Consider the following 5,796-nt stretch of genomic DNA (forward strand, 5'->3'; position numbering starts at 1 on the left):
GGTCGCAGAGAAGAGAAGTTCCTCCAGAAGGAGCGGCGGGAGGCGGCGGTCAGAGGCGGCGCGGCATGGCGCGGCGCGGCGCGGCAGAGCGCGCGGAGGAGAATTACGCGCGACGCGGTTCCTCTTGAGTCACTTTGTCCTCAGAGCGCAGAGACGAGACAGGTGGTCCCCGAGACCCGAGACCCAGACCCGAGATGTTCCGTCTACTTCAGAACCACATCCCACACACGTAGACCCGATCCCAGACCCGATCCCAGACCCGATCCCAGACCTGTAACAGCATCACCGACAGAAGAGCGACTACTGGCAGAGAGCAGGACGAGAGCGGAGTCTCTCTCTCTCTCTCTCTCTCTCTCTCTCTCTCTCTCTCTCTCTCGTGCGTCATCACCGTGACCGGACTGTTCTCATTCAAAAATAAAAACGACACACAGAGCAGCCACAACATGTGATTATTATTATTATTATCGGTATTTTATAGAAGAAAAAATATATATAATGTCATTCAGTTTATTGTTATGGAAATAAATCATTTTTACATGAAACATTATGAACAAGATGAATATAGATCATTGAGGCTCTGATTAATTATGAAGGTAAATAAATGCATTTAAATAGATTTACAAGGCAGTTTTATCAATGACTTATACACAATGTTTGAAATGGAAGGGTTGGTTATTATTTTCATTTTTATTATATATTTTTAAATGTGTGTTTGTGAACCAGCAAATAACCGGTTCATTATAACGTGAGATATTTCAAAGACTGCAGAGAATCTTATGTGATGATGAAAATAATTTTCAGTCATTAACAACTTTGGAGAAAAGAAGTAAACATGAATCTTCTCAGCTGTCAATGTTTATGTGGATTATTATTATTGTTATATCACACTGCTTTACATTTCGATGAGTTTCATCCCACGTGATGCACACTGCGTGACCTCTGCGTGACCTCTGGACATGTCGCAGGCCTTCATGTGCGTTATGTTTTATGAACGTTTCATACAAAGCCTGAGCTCAAATACATGGAACAAGACGACGATGAATGATTGGTCTGATCGTTTGTTTGTGTGATGGAGAACGTGGAGAGAACGTGGAGGGAATGTGGAGGGAACGTGGAGGGAACATGGAGGGAACGTGGAGGGAACGTGGAGGGAATGTGGAGGGAACGTGGAGGGAACGTGGAGGGAACGTGAAGAGAGCGTGAAGAGAACGTGGAGGGAATGTGGAGGGAACGTGGAGAGAACGTGGAGGGAATGTGGAGAGAACGTGGAGGGAATGTGGAGAGAACGTGGAGAGAACGTGAAGAGAACGTGAAGAGAACGTGGAGGGAATGTGGAGAGAACGTGGAGGGAACGTGGAGAGAACGTGGAGGGAACGTGGAGGGAACATGGAGGGAACGTGGAGGGAACGTGGAGGGAACGTGAAGAGAACGTGAAGAGAACGTGGAGGGAATGTGGAGGGAACGTGGAGAGAACGTGGAGGGAATGTGGAGAGAACGTGGAGGGAATGTGGAGAGAACGTGGAGAGAACGTGAAGAGAACGTGAAGAGAACGTGGAGGGAATGTGGAGAGAACGTGGAGGGAACGTGGAGAGAACGTGGAGGGAACGTGGAGGGAACGTGGAGGGAACGTGAAGAGAACGTGAAGAGAACGTGGAGGGAATGTGGAGGGAACGTGGAGAGAACGTGGAGGGAATGTGGAGAGAACGTGGAGGGAATGTGGAGAGAACGTGGAGAGAACGTGAAGAGAACGTGAAGAGAACGTGGAGGGAATGTGGAGAGAACGTGGAGGGAACGTGGAGAGAACGTGGAGGGAATGTGGAGAGAACGTGGAGGGAACGTGGAGGGAATGTGGAGAGAACGTGGAGGGAACGTGAAGAGAACGTGAAGAGAACGTGGAGGGAATGTGGAGAGAACGTGGAGGGAATGTGGAGAGAACATGGAGAGAACGTGGAGGGAACGTGGAGGTAACGTGGAGAGAACATGAAGAGAACGTGGAGAGAATGTGGAGGGAACGTGGAGGGAACGTGGAGAGAACGTGGAGAGAACGTGGAGAGAACGTGGAGGGAACGTGGAGGGAATGTGGAGGGAACGTGGAGAGAACGTGGAGAGAACGTGGAGGTAACGTGGAGAGAACATGAAGAGAACGTGGAGAGAATGTGGAGGGAACGTGGAGGGAACGTGGAGAGAACGTGGAGAGAACGTGGAGGGAATGTGGAGGGAGCGTGGAGAGAACGTGGAGAGAACGTGGAGGGAATGTGGAGGGAATGTGGAGGGAATGTGAAGAGAACGTAGAGGGAATGTGAAGAGAACGTGAAGAGAACGTGGAGGGAACGTGAAGAGAACGTGAAGAGAACGTGGAGGGAATGTGGAGAGAACGTAAAGGGAATGTGAAGAGAACGTGGAGGGAACGTGGAGGGAATGTGGAGAGAACATGAAGAGAACGTGGAGAGAACGTGGAGGGAATGTGGAGAGAACGTGGAGGGAACGTGAAGAGAACGTGGAGGGAATGTGGAGGGAATGTGGAGGGAACGTGGAGGGAACGTGGAGAGAACGTGAAGAGAACGTGGAGAGAACGTGAAGAGAGCGTGGAGAGAACGTGAAGAGAACGTGGAGAGAACGTGGAGAGAACGTGGAGGGAACGTGGAGAGAACGTGAAGAGAACGTGGAGAGAACGTGAAGAGAACGTGGAGAGAACGTGGAGAGAACGTGGAGGGAACGTGGAGAGAACGTGGAGGGAATGTGGAGAGAACGTGGAGAGAACGTGAAGAGAACGTGAAGAGAACGTGGAGGGAATGTGGAGAGAACGTGGAGGGAATGTGGAGAGAACATGGAGAGAATGTGGAGAGAACGTGGAGAGAACGTGGAGAGAACGTGGAGGGAACGTGGAGGGAATGTGGAGAGAACATGAAGAGAACGTGGAGAGAACGTGGAGGGAACGTGGAGAGAACGTGGAGAGAACGTGGAGGGAATGTGGAGGGAACGTGGAGAGAACGTGGAGAGAACGTGGAGGTAACGTGGAGAGAACATGAAGAGAACGTGGAGGGAATGTGGAGGGAATGTGGAGGGAATGTGAAGAGAACGTAGAGGGAATGTGAAGAGAACGTGAAGAGAACGTGGAGGGAACGTGAAGAGAACGTGAAGAGAACGTGGAGGGAATGTGAAGAGAACGTCGAGGGAATGTGGAGAGAACATGAAGAGAACGTGGAGAGAACGTGGAGGGAATGTGGAGGGAATGTGGAGGGAACGTGAAGAGAACGTGGAGGGAATGTGGAGGGAACGTGGAGGGAACGTGGAGGGAACGTGGAGAGAACGTGAAGAGAACGTGGAGAGAACGTGAAGAGAACGTGGAGAGAACGTGAAGAGAACGTGAAGAGAACGTGGAGAGAACGTGGAGGGAATGTGAAGAGAACGTGGAGGGAATGTGGAGGGAATGTGGAGGGAATGTGGAGGGAACGTGAAGAGAACGTGGAGGGAATGTGGAGGGAATGTGGAGGGAACGTGAAGAGAACGTGGAGGGAATGTGGAGGGAATGTGGAGGGAATGTGGAGGGAACGTGAAGAGAACGTGGAGGGAATGTGGAGGGAACGCGGAGGGAACGTGGCCGGCCCTCTTCATCGATCGGCCGGCAGGGCATGAAGATGAGCAGCGACAAGGCCGAGCCGCCCACGGCGATCCATCAGCGCTCGCTTTATGGCCCCGCCTCCAGATCAATATCCTGTGTGTGTGTGTGTGTGTGTGTGTGTGTGTGTGTGTGTGTGTGTGTGTGTGTGTGTGTGTGTGTGTGTGTGTGTGTGTGATGAATGGGTGAAGATGTTGTTGGATTTCTCTCTGCAGAAAAAAAAGCGTAACCGTTAGTTATGACCAGTTCTGTAAACGTTTGATGACACCAGTTTAAGTCCAGACGGAGACTCCTGGGACATAAACTGATATATTTTGGGTTCCAGAGAACATGTTCTCCTCTGGATCAGAGCGATGAGGACATTAGTCATGTTGTCATCGTACTGAGACCTGCAGTGTGACTGTTCCTACCTGGTTTACTGAGTTAGCTGAATCAAGTTCAGGATAAGATGACACGTCAGGCTTTTCGGTTCCTCAAAGCAAATTTGGAAAAATCACCATAGCAACACATCCAAATCCCTTAACCTGCTCCAGCGCAAGCTAACTAAAATTCACTGGTTAAGTTGGCCACTCCCACCGGACAAAAAAGGCATACAGACTGTATGCGACTCCTAGATATTGCATTATCTCTCCTGGCCACCAGAGGGAGTCTCCTCTGGTTGTATAGAAGTCTATGCTTCATGTGTAAAAGCTGCATTCTCTCTCCTGTCCACCAGGGGGCGTCTCCTCTGGTTGTATAGAAGTATATGCTTCATGTGTAAAAGCTGCATTCTCTCTCCTGTCCACCAGGGGGCGACTCCTCTGGTTGTATAGAAGTCTATGCTTCATGTGTTAAAACTGCATTCTCTCTCCTGTCCACCAGGGGGCGTCTCCTCTGGTTGTATAAAAGTCTATGCTTCATGTGTTAAAGCTGCATTCTCTCTCCTGACCACCAGGGGGCGACTCCTTTGGTTGTATAGAAGTCTATGCTTCATGTGTTAAAGCTGCATTCTCTCTCCTGACCACCAGGGGGCAACTCCTCTGGTTGTATAGAAGTCTATGCTTCATGTGTTAAAGCTGCATTATCTCTCCTGGCCACCAGAGAGAGTCTCCTCTGGTTGTATAGAAGTCTATGCTTCATGTGTAAAAGCTGCATTCTCTCTCCTGACCACCAGGGGGCGACTCCTCTGGTTGTATAGAAGTCTATGCTTCATGTGTAAAAGCTGCATTCTCTCTCCTGACCACCAGGGGGCGACTCCTCTGGTTGTATAGAAGCATATAGAAAACATTGTAAACATGAGTTTATGAGTTTATGAACTGTGAATCACTTTGTCCGTGTGATGGTTAAATCCCCTCTGGCTTGAGCACACACACACACACACACACACACACACACACACACACACACACACACACACACACACACACACACACACACACACACAGCTCTTTTGCAGCCTTGTTGGATAGATGCCCCCTGACAAGATTTCCCATTGGATATGTGGACCATCTGTGGAGTTCGCCTCAGCTTTGTTCTCCGTCTGAGTTAAATCCCGGCAGCAGTCAGTATATCACGAGTTAACACAACAACAACAACAACAACAACAACACAGCTTCCCTAACTTATCTTCATGCACACTCAGACTTCCTGCAGCTTTGTACTCTGCAGGCTTTGTTTTGAGCAGAACCTCCAGTGGAGGGCAGGACGTATAGTAAAGGTTGTCCAGGTCTCTTTTGTTCATGTTAGCGTCTGCAGATTCTCTTCAGCCCGACTAAGTCTTCTGGCTGAATTATTGTGTTTCTGTATTGTGTCTTTTTCTTTTTCTCTGGATTCTGATTTACAGTTCAGATTCAGATTTTAAAGGAAAAAAACACAAAAAGCTTTAAAAAGCGTCCACTGACTGAAAGATGAGTTGGAAACGTGTTCAGCTGAAGGCAAGACAAGAACTTTGATGTCAGATTAAATAATACTAATTCACTTAAGTAAGGAAATGCACAAACGTACGCCGGGCGAGGGGAATGACGGGAATGTTCCTGGAGGAGTTTTTACTGATCTGTGCGGCTACGGATAATATTATGAACCCAGACACCAGTTTGATGTTCAAGTATGAAGCAGAGTGGTTATTTCATGGCGGGTGGCGGAAGCGGTGACTGGTGAAGATGAGGAGATAAGCCACGCCCCGTTTCCAGCGCAAATTG

The sequence above is a fragment of the Taurulus bubalis genome (genome assembly GCF_910589615.1).
Source record: "Taurulus bubalis genome assembly, chromosome: 17".
Lineage (NCBI taxonomy): Eukaryota > Metazoa > Chordata > Actinopteri > Perciformes > Cottidae > Taurulus > Taurulus bubalis.